The 15,661-nt window shown below is 37.7% G+C and overlaps 1 protein-coding gene and 2 long non-coding RNA genes across 3 annotated transcripts in view; 2 read left to right on the top strand and 1 right to left on the bottom strand.

The window, feature by feature from the left end:
• DPP6 (dipeptidyl peptidase like 6) overlaps window positions 1-15,661 on the bottom strand; it is a 919,284-nt gene that overhangs the window by 758,490 nt on the left and 145,133 nt on the right. The gene's annotated exons all lie outside the window — the stretch shown is intronic.
• Window positions 1-15,661, top strand: part of LOC143674771 (uncharacterized) — a 154,856-nt gene that overhangs the window by 16,489 nt on the left and 122,706 nt on the right. The window lies entirely within an intron of this gene.
• The window catches only part of LOC143674767 (uncharacterized), a 36,307-nt gene continuing 34,602 nt past the window's right edge, over window positions 13,957-15,661 (top strand). Inside the window, exon 1 of the long non-coding RNA XR_013171208.1 lies at window positions 13,957-14,275. This is a non-coding gene — a long non-coding RNA (uncharacterized LOC143674767). The remainder of the gene's footprint in view (window positions 14,276-15,661) is intronic.

The raw sequence follows: 15,661 nt of genomic DNA, 5'->3' as shown, positions 1-15,661 counted from the left end.
GCTGCCACCCTGCTGAGGGGAACACTCAGCCACCTCAGCCAGCAAGCAGTCATCTTGGCCACCATTAATTTGTGAACCACTGTTTGCTGGGGATTTTAATAGGAACATTGTAGACACTATCAGATTTAATCTTCACCAAAAAAAAAACACTATGTGATAATATCACCAGCTTCCTATTACATATAAAGAAATCTTATATATGGATAAACTGGACCCTAAGATCATACCACTAGTATGTGGAATAATCCAAATTCAAGTTCATTTCCCAATATGAATTCTTTTTCTATTGAATTGCGTCTGGTGGGTTCGTGGGTTGGTTAGTGCCTTGGTGGAGAAGGACCAGCTATCCTATCCTGCTTCCTCCTTAGGTTCAGAACTTTAGCTTTTCCTATCTCTTAACAAATGGAAGAAAATGGTTTGGGTAGAATAACAGCAAACTGTAAACTACAATCTAGCCCAACGATATCATGTTAGGGATAAGAGACAAAGGTTCACACAGAGGAAGTGACTTGCCCTATTTCACCAAGATGCTGAGAAGTGAAATTGTAACTAGAACCCAAGACGATCACTTCTCCATGACCTGCAGAAGTCTTGATTTAGGGTTTAATACTGTGGCAAACTAGACCGGGGAGACTGAACATTATTGATAAAAGAGCTGCTTCCAGCTGCTTAGACCTTTGGAAGAGTTTGGAAAAGGACTCAATGGTTAAGAAGTACTTTAAATTGGTTCTCACCTTTGTATCCTGATATATAATATCCTACTGTATTTTGTACTTTTATTAAATGCCTAAATGTAGGATTGCACACTGATATGCATAAATGTTTGTTGAACATTAATATAAACACTTTGCACTGTGCAAACATTTCTGTACGTAGGTGTGGGAGTACATAGGCTTATTAGAAAACTTTCTGTCTCAAAGACATATGAAAAACATGTTCATCTATAAATGGAGTATTTCAGAGCATAAACTCTCTCTACTACCTTCATTTTGGCAAAAGATGAGGTGGTGGGGGTCTTCCTTCTGGTTTTGAGTGCACTTACCAAGTTTTGGAGACTGGAAATTACATAGCCAAACAACATCCAACTTACATGCGATCATTATCCATTTGTCTTTCACTTCCACTCGATTGTAAATTAATTGAAGACAAGGGCTGTGTTTCATGTCTTATTAACCTTTGTATGCCTAACACCTGACCAGACCCAGCAACAACAAGAAAAGCTTATATTTAAGGGGAAATATTTTCATTTGTTTCATTGCCTTGAAAACAGAGTTTACTAGTCTTAGGATCAAAAATACCCTATTAGAGAATTGCAAATGCAGACAGCGACTGGATGATTTGTCTATACCAAGGATATTCAAGCGTTCGTCATGAAAGTCCTTTGAGCCTTTTGCTCTACCAGTTTCCATTCATCTCTTGAGGTAAGAACCATCACAAGCACAATATAAGCTTTATAGGGCTTTTGCCTTGAGAAATACCCATTACAATTGTAGTATTTAGAATGCTGGAGCCAGGAGAGACCTTCAGATGATATAATTGTTCTCAATTCTAGCTGTCCATTAGAATGACAGGGAGCTTTTAAAAAATATTGATATCCTATGCCCCACCCATAGTGATTTTGACTAGGGTGTGGTTGGGCATTTTCATTTTTTTTTTTTTTTTTTAAAGAAGCTTTTTAGGAGCTGGAGAGAGAATCATACTGATTTGATCTACGTCCTACCTAATTTTCTAGGTGAGAAAACCGAGACTTAGGGAGGTAATCACCTTGGGCAGGACAGTGTGAGATATGGGATTAAACTAGCATTTCTTGCACACTCTACTCTATCACACTACCTTTCAGGATTGCAGCTGTTTTTGAATGTTCAATTATGGGCTGTTTCATAGCATTTGAAATCAGCAATAGAAAGTACCTAAAACAAAATATTTTGTCTCTTCTTGTAATCTTGGACCACCTTTCCAGAGTACATAAGGCATCTGTTTCAAATACGTGGAATCAAATGCCTTCATACAGCATCCAATAACTGGATTTACAGATTTTTCTGGTGGTAACAAATAGACTTTTGGCATTTGTGTACATACAGTCTTAACAGGAAAGCCATTAAAACAGTGATTCCAAAATTTTTCTGTTCTCAACTACTGCAAGTGGAAGTATTGTAGGCTTGTTTGAATGACCTCCCTTTTAATCCCACTTGCTATCGGTAAAACATAAATACATAGAAGCTACCAAAACTCATGGGAAGACTATCACTGATATTAATGAGAACAAATCAGTGACATCACAAAGTTTTATTTCAAATAGAGATACGTCTACTTGAAATTTTGTACACATTTTCACAATCCTGCAGCCTTAAATGATGTGGTGGTTTTCAGTGGACAGACTGACAGTGGACAGACGGACAGGGAGAGCTTAGCTTAGCCTACAACTCTTGAGTGAGAACTGGCGGAGGGAGCTAAGGAACATAGACTAGAAGAGGCCAAGCAAGGCTTTGACTTTGGCTATTTGAATCTGATGTTGCTTAGCCAGTCCTTCACTCAGAAGCTTTTAAATGCTTTCTTTGAAACTGTTTTCCAATTTATCTCTGATTTTCTAAAATTTATTATTAATAATATCCTGGAGTTATTAGCATAAAACCAACATGAAAGAGAGAATGAATAATTCAGAGTTGAGACAACAAAATGATTACATTGCCCATTTAAAGTTCCCTTTCCTAAATAATTAAGAATTCCTTAGATTATTTAGAATTTGCTTCCTTATCTGGACTCCATTGTTGAGTGAAAATCCTGGCCTCTTTTTATGTTGATCGAGTGCTGCTTCCCAGGAACAAGGGCAAAGCGGGGGTGGGGGGGGGGTGGGGGGGGTATAGACTTGGGCTCTTGAGTTAGTTGATTTTGCGTACTCGTGTGTATCACGCATCTGAAAGAATATCTTCTCTCAGAAGATGCCACAGACCCCTTAAAGACTCCCTTCTAACCACCGCTTAGTGAAAGGTTCGTTTGAAGCTTTGAGATCTCATAGCAACACATTTTCAGATTATTTGGAGATGTTAATGACTAAAATAAATTTGAGTCCTTTATGAGAAAACATAACATATCTACAAATATCTACATATGATAAATGACTTTGAGACCGTATACCTGATATCACTGAAAATGAGTTTTGAAGAGTCTGGAACCAGATCCGAGTATGGTTTCAAAAAGTCATTGTAAATGTCCTCTAACAACTAATAGTGTAGCACCCAAAACATTTAATCAGACTTTCAGACACAATGTCCTCTTCTTTGGTAGTCAAATAGATGGTACATTTAGAGCAGAGTAGTCAGTCTTCCATGTGTTCAGATTGAACTGCAGGGCTGAGAGGAGCCACTCATTTTACATTTGGGATGTTAAGGGCATTAAGCAACTTGCCCAAGTTCAAGAAACTAATCCTAGAACCTAGATGGTTGGTCCTCAGACTCACAACCCAAGAGCTATGCAGGCTGTATTTTGGCGTTTCTGTACAGTTTAATCATTTACATGTTGATATCTTCTTGTCTACTCAGATCAAACACCCACCTCTATAGTGTATATATGCTTTATTCTGGGAAGAAACTGTTTTGGTTCTACCCTGTTGAGGGTAGATTCTTGTTTAAAAAGTAATTTCAAAAATAACTGGCAGACTCCTATTATTTTATCATTACAATTCTAAATAAATAGATATTATGACTCAATAAGTAATTGAAAAAGCACTTCTGTAACCCTAGGCCCTTCTTAAATGATACAGATCACCCCAGTAAGAAAAGCCATTTACCTGTAACACAAACTCATTAGATTAACTACCTACTTATTATCTATTAATCTGCTAAAATGATTTATAATAAACAGAATGCTAATTAATGCTAGCATACCAAAAACAAAACAAAACAAAACAGACAATGTTAGAGTTAAAAGGCAACATAACCATTGTTTATTTCTCCTTCGCCTTGTATGTGTAAGAGATCACTGAAAATCAGTTTCAGGGACATCAACTCTTTCTCACGTCCTAAACACTTCTGGGGCTTGCCTCTGACATTGACATGAAGTATGGTCATTTATCATCTCCTAGAAATACATGCAGCTATGCGAGACAGGATGCTTTACTTGTTGCTCTGAATTAAGATTCTATCAACTGAAAATAAGTAGGGATTTCAATAGGTTCTTTTAATCATTCTGTGAGGAGACACAAAAGTTGAAATAGCAGCAGCTGTCTGCTATCAGGCTAGATTGGTGTTGAAATGCTCATTACAAAGGATTATCGTAATAGTATAAAATGTGGAGCATAAATTTGAATGGCTTGCATTTACAATCAACTTCATACTTCCTAATGCTTTAATGAAAGTGCAATATAGAGCTTGAGATTTTTCTTAGCTTCTCTCCTTCTAGTCAGATAGGGTTTCTGATAGATACAGTCTGAAAGGAAATACATTTATACTTTGATTTTCAGGATTCTATTTATAAGGCATCACATTCAATACTTAAATCTGCTTCCAGAGGCTAAGATCAGAATAAGCTGGTTGATAAATGGATGGCAGTAAATAGAGTTAACTGTATACTGTGACTCAGAGGCTAAACTGCTTTTTCCAGAAAACTTTGCTCTGAGTAAACACCCGAAGCTGAACTGACTGCTGATTACATCTGCTGCATATTAGTTAAAATTAAATTTTAAACCTTTGGCAAGGCATCAGATGTACATGACTGAATCTCCCAACGGGAGTTCTATAAGATAATGTAAGTAACTCCCGGCACATCTCTTAGAGCAGGTTATCTAGGTTTTTTTTTTTTCTTTTTTCCCAGAAATTAAACTTTTTTCAGTAAGTTGATTTGTATCCTTTTACTCACCCTCCAAAATTGTTTGAATCTGCTCACTCCAGGCAGTTTGGAAGTGTTCATCCCTGTGGGTCGCAGGTCAGAAGAGTATCCTCTGCAGCTGCCAGGATGTCTGTGGGACTCTCACAGGCGGATATCTAAATCGGTGTGATGCCCGGGGAATCTTACAGAGACACTCCCTGGCTTTTAATGCTGCATACCAACAACCACAGAGTTTGCAGCTCAGCACAAAGTAACCAATAGCTGAACATGACATCCCAAGCCTCTGGGGACCAGAGGGGAGCGGAGATGCCCTACTGCAAGCTGATGTAGGTCAGACGAAAGATCTGGCGTCAGAGGGTGGCCCCCAAAGCAGCCTCCAAGGAGAAAAACAGGGTCGTTTTCTAAGTGCCCTGATACTTCTCTTTTCCCTTTAGAAGGACTTTAAATCCTAGACTGCAGATCATAGTCTGTTCTGAACAAGACAGGCACTGAGGTTTGCTATCAGCTCAAAATGGTCAGCCTGTCTGATCTCATGGCTTTCCATCTGCCACGGCTTCTCTTTGCTTCTTGTGTTGGGTTCCCACCATGAGCAGGTAGGGACTGGCATCCAAGTGGGTGGGGCTTTCTATCCATGGTTCCTGATAAATGCTAAATACTGATGGCTACATTTGGCTGCATCTATTCAGGGAAATGGAGATTTGGCCATTATGCACTTAATCTTATGCTAGGAGAACAGATAGATATTTCAGAGAAGGACTGAGTAGCATCTAGGACGTTTAGGAAATCTCCAGATGCTTCCTCAAATGTCTAGAACTCATACCACACCATAGAGGCATAGTTTATCACACTGATTTCTGTTAAAGCCACTGTGTTCAGTGATTCCTTTGATAAATATTTTTGATATACCAGGCACTATGGTAGGTTCTGGGTATAAAAATGTGAACCAAAGAGGCACTGCCTCTACCCTTGTGGAGTTTATAGTCCAATGTGTTATGACTTACTTATCTGTTGTTTTCGCCACTGGAGAGCTTCTTGAGGGCGGAGACCATGCCATACTCTTCTTAGTGATGGACCTAGCACCCAGCACAATGTAGGGAACTTAGCAAGTTCTCAAGAGTTGTAGAAGGAAGGCAGGGGGAGAGTAATGAATATAGATATCAGTGCATCCTGAGGCTGGTTCTTTGGAACTTCAATTGTTCCCATCATCAAGTTGGAAGAGTAAATTCTCAGAGATTTTTCTATGCTTTACAGAAATTTGGCAGAAAGACTGACCTCGTTTAGATAATTCTCAACCAGACACTTTTTACAGGAATAAGAGTGATCCTAACAATTATTTCAATTCAACTGCACACATTTAATTTTCCATTGTAATATTATTCATAATAGTGTATTAGCAGTGAGAGAATTTCTGAATATTATATAGAAACAGTGAATGGATACAGCCATTTGGGATGTTCTTGCTATTGGATATTTTAGTATACTGAAATTGATGTACTTCCAAAGATGGTTCAGAGGCAGGGGTAAAATGAATAAACCAAAGGGCTTGCGAAAACCAGTTTAACTAAACCAAAGGGAGCAATCAAAGAGGAGGAATCGAAGAGAAAATAGAAATGATGAAGTGTCGGAGAGCTAGGAGGTTGGGGATGCATATGCGCATATGGCCAAATGTAACACAACTATCAAGCGTGGGGCAGTTTCTCCATGCTTGTGATGTAAGTTCAATAATTGGTAACATTAGCCTTTTAGCCCAGCCTCATTGCTACTCAGAAAAAGAAATCACCAGGAAGAGCATTACCTTTGAATAAAAGGATAGCACTCTAAGGCACTGAAAGGAAAGAGAAGCAAGCAAACACGATTCTGAGGAAGGAAGAATGAAGGCCAAAAACTTTTCTGAGAAAATATAGAAAAGACCACGCTGCGAGGACATGAGAAAGCTATGCATCCCACTAGGTATATGCTGACTGATGTTCTTTATTCCCAAATGGCTAGCTATGATTTTTTCTCTTCATGCAGCAGCAGAATTTTATTGCTAGTTGGAGCAATTTGCTGGATCACAGAGTATGCTGAGAGACATAGTGTAAAGCCTGTCTGTAATTTTATAATACCAAGTGTGTCTCATTTCAGTAAGTGGACTGCTGGCTTGCCTTTCCTATGGAAATCATATCATTATCCCTTATATGGTGTAAGTAGTGCTGGTTGTCATGGTATGTAATCATTTCCTGGCCCCTTGTGGTTGGGTGGAATTATGTGATCAGTTCTGGTCAATGAGTTGTGACATGTCACTTCAGGGTTGGCACATCTAATTGTCAATGTAAAACTCTCCAGGGCTCTCTTTCACTATGACATCACACTGGGCTAAGGTGATATAGGGCAGTGCCTTCTTAAAGACCAGTAATAGAAAGCAACTTGGCTGAGGAACACAGCTTTCTTCTTTTAAGTCTCTGACCTCTTGGACTTGTTTGTTACTGGAGCGTAACCTAGCCTCACTTGCTTGTTACAACTTGTAAAATTATTTTCTTAATTTGTCTTTCTCCTCCACAACCAATATTTAGCTCAAAATGAATTTTAAATGTTTCCAGGTGTGATGGTATTTTGCAGTTTCTCAGCTGAGATGATCAGCTTGTTTATCCTCCTGAACCCAGACAGGATGATACTTACACAGTCCGGATGGGTAGGTCAGTGGCTGAGTTCTGAAGATCATTAAAGGGTACATGTTCATAAACTCTCCCATCTCAAAAGGTTTTAAAATGACAAAAGACAATTTAAATCCATACAGGGAGGCAAATGACATAAATGAGTATTTTTAAACTAATATTATAGCACTTGATATATTAACAGCTTTTTTTTTAACTTTTTTATTGTATAGTATAACATATATACAAAGCAAAGAAATAAAAAAGCAATAGATTCAAAGCATCTTCAACAGGTTGTTACAGGACAGATCCAAGAGATTGTCATGGGCTACCATATGATCCTCTCATGTTTTTCCTTCTAGCTGCTCCAGAATATAGGAGCCTAGAGGGCTTCAACATTTTTTTATCATCACAATCAACTTTTTTCTTTCTTTTTTTTGTGCTAATTGCTTTCATAGGGAATGCTATCTATTGTCTTCCATTCATGTAAATGAAAAGTCTAAGTCCCATGAGCTAGGCTCCTCCACAGCTGAATGAAGAAGACAGAAAACCCAGAATTTTTATTTAAGGACCTCATTGATAGGCTATCTCAATTTAGGCCATTTAGTCGCTAAAGACAGTGATGCCTTATTCCAAACCCACAAAACACTATGAAAATTCTGGGACCAGAGGAAGCCAGCGCAAGGAGGTGCCATGGTTGAATGGGGAGCTCTTTAAGTGGCTCTTAAATTGTGCCATGTCACCACTATCTGATACGTGGCATTGGCTTCTCATCAGAAAGACAGTGCATTATTTTATTTGAATGGAAAGCAAAAACAAAGAAATGGTCATAATCTTATGAGCTTAAAGTCTTACTGGAATTGAGAACCTCTCACAAGCAGTTTTGAAGGGGTGTGTTCTTATATTTGGGAATCGAAATGCATCAGATCTGTATGTAGTCTATTGATCATGTCGATATGGAAACAGAGTAAGATAAAACTCTCAGGGCTTTTCAACTTTCCACTCAAGAGAAGTCGCAAGTTAAGCAACATAGATAGCTACAGGAATTGGTTGCTGATGATATTATTCCAAGCCAAGAGATTTGAACTGGCAGTGCTTCCAGTGTTTCCCCTTAAAAGTGTCTTCAAAGTAAGACCTATGGGCTAAAGACCAAGAAAAACTGATTAATATTTCATTGATGGCTGATAAAAATAATGTGAACTTGAATATATATGATTTTGGAAAGGTAGGCATGGTGGATTCATAAACCTGGGAACAGATGTGGAGAACATTAAGTATCAGAAGAACTTTCAATCACTGGAAAATATGAGTAACAAGATGTAGGTTTCTGACTCTTTTTTCATTATGCAAAGCTTAAAAAAAAAAACCCTAGATCCTGTCATTTTTATAATATTTTTCCCAAGTCATGCACTTTTGTCATCCATGCCACTTACAAAAAAAAAGTGAGATTCATGGTCTATGGTATGCACCTGGGGGAAAGGGACAACTGTTGAAGTTTAAAAATATTAACATGAAGTTGAACAGTTTGTTAGTCATATTTTTAAAATGTATCCTGTGCTTCCTTATATCTCAATCCAAAGAATTTTTTTTCAAAATTTTAAGCCAAATTCCTCTTGTAAGCATCCAAATCTTTATAAAAAGTTCTTGCCAAACCGAGATTTTAATGACCTTTTTTGCCTAATTTATATTAAAAATAAAATGAATGATTTATTGATTTTTAAATAAATTAATGAAACTGCCTTTACTTAATTTTGGTTTACTAAAATGACATAAAATGTATATGTTCAAAATAACCACATATAATAAAGTAGTATGACATACCATGGAATGGGAGATAACACTGAAATTTAACCTTTATGAATATAGTTTTTATACTTTAAAAAGGTGAAAGCAATATAAAAAAATCAGGTCAACCTCCTACAGCAAGTTAGTGATTGTTAGTTTTTGCTTTCAGGGGGACAATAGTGATATAATCATGACTGTATTTATAAGAACTGATTTTCAGGTTATCAAGAATGTAGCTCTAAAATATCAATACCTAGTCCAATGACTTTTTTCTTTATCAGAGAAGTTGTGGGTTTATAGAACAATTATGCAAAAATACAGGATTTCCATATACCATCTTATCATTAGCACCTTGCATTGGTGTGGGACATTTGTTATAACTGATGATAGCACATTTTTATAATTTTACTATTAACTATATTCCATGGTTTAACTTTGGGTTCCCTGTTTGTGTAGTGTAGTTCCATGGATTTAAAAAAAAAAATATTTTGTACCAATATGTACAATCTAGCATTTCCCTTTTTAATCACATTCAGATATACTATCAGTGCTATTAATTACACTCACAGTGTTATGCTACCATCACCACCATACATTACAAAAACAACTCAATCATTCTAAATAGGAATCCTGTACATTTTAAGCCTTAACTTCCCATTCTCTATCCCCTGTCTTCTGGTAATCTATATTCTAGATTCTGACTGTATGAGTTTGCTTATTCTAATTATTCCAAATCAATGAGAACATCAATATTTGCCCTTTTGTTTCTAGTTTATGATGTCTTTAAAGCTCATCCATGTTTTAGCATGTAGCAGGTCTTCATTCCTTTTTCAGGCCAAATAATATTTGATTGCATGTATATAACACATTTGATTTATCCATTAATTGGTTGTTGGGCACTTGGTTTACTTTCATACATTTCCAACTGTGAAAACAATTGCTATGAATATTGGTGTGCAAATATCTGTTCAAGTCCTTACTTTCAATTCTTTTAGGTATATACCTAGTAGCGGGATTGCTGGGTCAAAAGATAACTGTATTGGGTGGGCCACGGTGGCTCAGCGGCAAGAACGCTTGCCTGCCATGACAGAGGACCCAGGTTCGATTCCCGGTGCCTGCCCATGTTAAAAAAAAAAAAAAAAAAGATAACTGTATTTAGCTTTCTGAGGAACTGCCAAACTGTCTTCCACAGCAGCTGCACCATTTTACATTGCCACGAGCAATGGATGAGTGTTCTTGTTTTTCCATATCCTCTCCAACACATAATTTCTTTTTTTTTTAATGTAAATAACTATGTCAAGACCCATACTTTCTAAACTGACTCCCCAGGCCACTCAAGTGCCTCTTTACTTTTCATTGCCAAATGTTTACATAAATAGCCCATACTACCATCTTAGGCCCTCGTTTTGGCCTCTGTTTTTACGAATCTTAGCCTACAAATTCAGGTGTTCAAGAAATATTACTTTTTAAAATTCACTGTAGAGCAAATTGAATTTGAACTCAATCCTCTAGTTTACAAGGCTGGCAAGAAACCAGCCAGGTTTCCTAAGCACCTCCTATCACCTTTTGGGGCATCCTTTCCCAGGGTTGCTCCATGCCTGTGAAGCAACTGCCTAACTATGGGCTTATGCAGTGCCAAATCCTGGAAAACGGTACTTTCAGACCATCAGCATGGGTTGCAGGGCATTGTTTAAGCGTGACTTAATCCTTCCATTTTGGAAGCCCTCCTGCTTCTGTGCCAGCCAGTTTGGAACACAGAACTCTTTGGAGGGGCTGAGGGCCAAAGATCCTGGAATCCAACTTCCCCAAAGGTAGTATCCAGGCTTGACCTTGAAGTCTTGCCACTTTCCTTTGGTTGTACCTTGGAGCAGCACATAAATCCCTGCTATTGAGGCAATGTATCATGTTCTCTTCTAGTCTTGCATGATTTCTTCTGTTGCTTTCAGAAGCTTTCCAATCTCCCCCTCCCACTTTGGGACACCCGACATAAACTGCAAAGGGCTTGAATGTCCCTTGAATGTGATAGAATAATTTATAAGCAAGAATTTCTTTAAATTTCCAAATTCTATATGAACAGTAGTATTTGTATCAGGCCAACTCTGTAGTTGGTGACTACACTCAATGATAACAGATATCTGTGTCTGAAGTTCTGTATTCACTAGAATGGCTTCTTTATTACTCCTGTTTTTCTTATAGAATACTAAAACAGAGACCTTAACCTAGAAAGAGAGTTTTTCAGGGGTTACCTCTTGCTTGTGCCGATGGCTTATTAAAACTATTATATGTCTGCTAGGGATGGGTGGAGAAAGGCCATTTATTGTACTTTTCTGCCTTCCTGTGGATTTTAACTCTGTGGTCAGGGACTGAAGATATGAGCCAAAAAAAATAGATGGTCAGCATGAAAGCACTTTAAAAAAGGCTTGGTAATCCTTGAGGCCTCAGATATTTCAGAGTTTGCTCAGCAATGACTTCTTTGCTTCCTGATCAAATGGCGGATGTTAACTTTTCTGTAGTAATTGCAGGATGTTGTCTCTATAAGATTTTAGCGTCAAAATTAGCAATGACCCTTTGTTCTTTGAAGCTCATTGAACAGAATGTGCAAATTCCAAGTTCTGTATGGATTAAACATCATCAAGCTAGAAAATTTATTCTCAGGATCTGGACTTGCTTTTTGTTTGTCCCTCAGTACACTTTGAAGCACCATGGTTGGTGAGCAGGAGTGGAAGGGTGAAGGAAGAAGCTTGCTTCTTGTTGACAGGCAGTTTGGTTTTGTGGAAACTGCACTGGACAAGGAATCAGAGCTGCAATGCTCTTACCTCTGTTCTGACATTTAATATTGGGCGGTGCTAGCCTTACACTCTGAGCTTCAATTTCCCCCCTTGTGAAATGTCAAAGGCAATATTTTCTCCATTGTTTATGGATTAACACTGAGAATTTATTTTTTATTTGCATCATGAGCTTGCCATTAATGCTGTGATTACTGTTATAGCAAAGTAAGATATTATGCTTACTTCTCCCAGTACTTGATTACTATTTCTATCCACATCATAACTCACTGTTACAGGCAGAGATGTGTATATGGAAAGCTATTCCCTTCAAAACTGATCTGAATTATTGATATCAGAGAATATTCTTCTAAAAAGTCTGTAAATCAATGAACATCCCTTTTCTGGGGAAAATCATTAGTGTTATTTATTCCAATGAGTCCAAGCTTGCTTACTTGAGTGTCAGGGCCCTTAGTAAGGAGCCTTAAGCATATCTGCAGACCATTTACAGATCTAAGACTGTAGAAGATCCCCCTTTACCTTTTCTTAGTGTTGAGTCATCCTATTATTTTATTAGTATTACCAATTTTTAACTCATACAGGCATTTTTGCATTTATCACTGTCCTCTTCTGAAACTTATATTTAAGTAACGTATCACATTAGTTTTTGTTGTCTAAATTTCTGTTCTCTCATGTGTCATTGGGCTTCTTCTTTCCTTACATGACATTATTACTCTGTGTCAATCTATAGCTTATCCTAAATGGATGACATCCATTTTTATATATCTGCAGCCAGCCAGCCTTCAAATTTTAATGTGGAATTAAACTGAGAAATGCTTGAAGAAACTTTGTTCCCCACGAATAGTGAAAGCCTCTCACTCATGTGTTTTGTAGGCTCTTGGGAAACGAAAGGAAGCATGTCACTGAAAACTTCCATTATTACTGACAAAGATATAGCTATGCCCAGTCTGTAAGATTTTTTACAGGATCTCCCTATAGCCATGTGGGCCAGGTAAGAAGATATTAAGTCTTGATAAAGAAAATCCAGTGCATTGGAGAGTACCAGTCAAAAGTTGAGGATTCACAGATCAGATAGAGCAATATCTCTTAAATATTTTTGGTCATTTACATGGTAAGTCTGTATGTGTATGTGTGCACACAAACATACACACACTGAAAAAAAAGTTCCACCCAACATACTCATACTCACTTCTTGCAAGGCATTCTGATACTTTTTTTTTCTTTTTCAGTCTCTTCTATTTTTTGAAATCTTTATTCATTCCATTGATTTCATGGCCATTTGGATCTCAACTAGCTCCTTAGGAAACACTAATACAGCTGTGCCTTTGGTACAATGAAGAATTGCCTGAGTGCTTGTCAAAATGTGCATCCTTTACCCACATCTTCAGAGGTTCTGATTCAGAATATCAGGGGATCCAGAGAATTCTGCAATTTTAATTTGTGTCCCAGGGTAGGCAACTGATTACTAGACAATCCTTTGGGATAAGCAGTGAATCAGAATCTGTACTTTCATTCAACTCACTATTGAGGCATATTTGTAAGAAGGAATTTTGCCACATATTTCTGAAAAGCCTTTTGACTTTATCCAATTCCATGATGTTTTGGTTTATTTATTAATAAACCACCAGAATACAATACACCAGAAATGGAACAGCTTTTAAATGGGGAGTTTATTAAGCTGGAAGTTTACAGTTCTAAGGCTATAAAAATGTCCAAACTAAGGCATCCAATGGCATATACCTTGGCTCAGGAAAGGCTGATGGGACTGGCACATGGTAACATCTACTAGCTTTCTCTGCAGGCCCCTCATTTCAAAAAGCTTCCCTGGGGAGGTGGGGGGCACTTTCTTTCTTCATCTCCAAAGGTCCCTGGATATGTGGGCTCTGAAAGTTTTTCCAAAATGTTTTCCTCTTAAAGGACTCCAGTAAGAGACCCCACCTTGAATGTGTGGAGACACGTATCCATGGAAACCACCTAGTCAAAAAGTTCTGCCCACTATTGAGTGGGTTACATCTCCATGGAAACAACTTAATCAAAAGATCCCACTCAGCAATACTGAATCAGGGTTAAAGAACATGGCTTTTCTGGGGCACACAACAATTTCAAACTGGTACACATGGGTTTAGAATAAATCTTTACCTCATCCAGGGACTCACACGTGGACATTGTGATCAGAAAGGCATTGAGGCAAGAAGCTATGGTGGAATCAACACCAATCCAAACTCTTCAGTGAAAGCAGCCTCAGGGGTGAGTTTATGATTCACCAGTGAATGGTAGATATATTAGTTTTCTGTTGCTGCTGTAACAAATGGCCACAAATTCAGAGGTCGTTTATTATAAACCTTGTGTCTTTATGCTCCCTTCATCCAGGGTATGGACAGATGAATAAAAAAATAAGGATAAAAAAATAAATAATGAGGGGGATAAAGGATAAAAAATTGGGTAGATTGAAATATTAGTGGTCAGTGAGAGGGAGGGATAAGGCATATGGGATGTATTGAGTTTTTCTTTTTTCTTTGTATTTCTTTTTCTGGAGTGATGCAGATGTTCTAAAAATGAACATGGTGATGAAAACACAACCATGTGATATATTGTGAGCCATGGATTGTACACCATGAACTGTATATATGTGAATATTTCTCAATAAAAATACTTTTAAAAATACTATGTGAATTTTATTCTTACAGGGAATCTCAATTAGGACTAACCACATTTCAAGTGCTCGGTAGTCATGTGTCCAGTTGCTACTATTACTCTATCAATGCAGATTATAGAACATTTTCCTCACCCCAGAAAATTCCTTATGCCCCATTCTATTCATCACATTCTCAAAAAATCCAAACACTCTTCTGATGTCTATCACCTTGGGGTGCTTTTAAGTGTTCTTAAAGTTTATTTAAATGGAATCATAGAGACTGTCTTCATATGTGTCTGGTATCTTTTGCTTTGGTAACATCTGTGAGACCCATCCATGTTGTTGCAGACACAGGTATTTTGTTCTTTTTTTTTTTACTAGGTAGTATTCCATTGTATGAATACACAGTTAGCTTATCCTTTCTCCTGCTGATGAACATTTGGGTTTTTCCAGTTTTTGCCTTTATAAATAGAGCTACTATAAAAAATATCATGTCTCTAGGAAAACAAACAGCAGAAGATAAACATTTAAAGGATTTAAACTTACAATTTTAGAATTTTAGATTTGTACAGGATACACAGAACAACTTTTCACAGCTAATGTGTAAAAGAGTCCTAGCACTCTGAAGCAGCCCCCAATATGTTCAAAGTACCTGGAGATACAACTGGCTTGGGGAACTCTTGATGACGATGCTTAGAAACTTGTAACTCACTCTATCTGGATGGTCATTCCTTGGTGAATCCAAAGGGGTTAAGCCTGTGTTCATTTTAATGTGATCTCTATGTCTATACCCCTCAATAATGATGTGTTCCTTGTCAGTACTGACTTTAACATCTGCGGGCTGTGGGTACTTATGGACCTCCAGAGAGAATGGAGAAAGGACTATTCAGAAGACCCCACTTTTTTCCTAGCATCTGTGGGAGCGGTAAATTCTTAGTACCCTCAATGCCCTATGAACTTAAGACCTCTCCTCACACTGCTGTTAGAAGTTAAGAATA

The sequence above is a fragment of the Tamandua tetradactyla genome, chromosome 1 (genome assembly GCF_023851605.1).
Source record: "Tamandua tetradactyla isolate mTamTet1 chromosome 1, mTamTet1.pri, whole genome shotgun sequence".
Taxonomy (NCBI): domain Eukaryota; kingdom Metazoa; phylum Chordata; class Mammalia; order Pilosa; family Myrmecophagidae; genus Tamandua; species Tamandua tetradactyla.
Note: the sequence above shows the minus strand (reverse complement) of the source record. Positions and strands in the feature narration are given on the sequence as shown.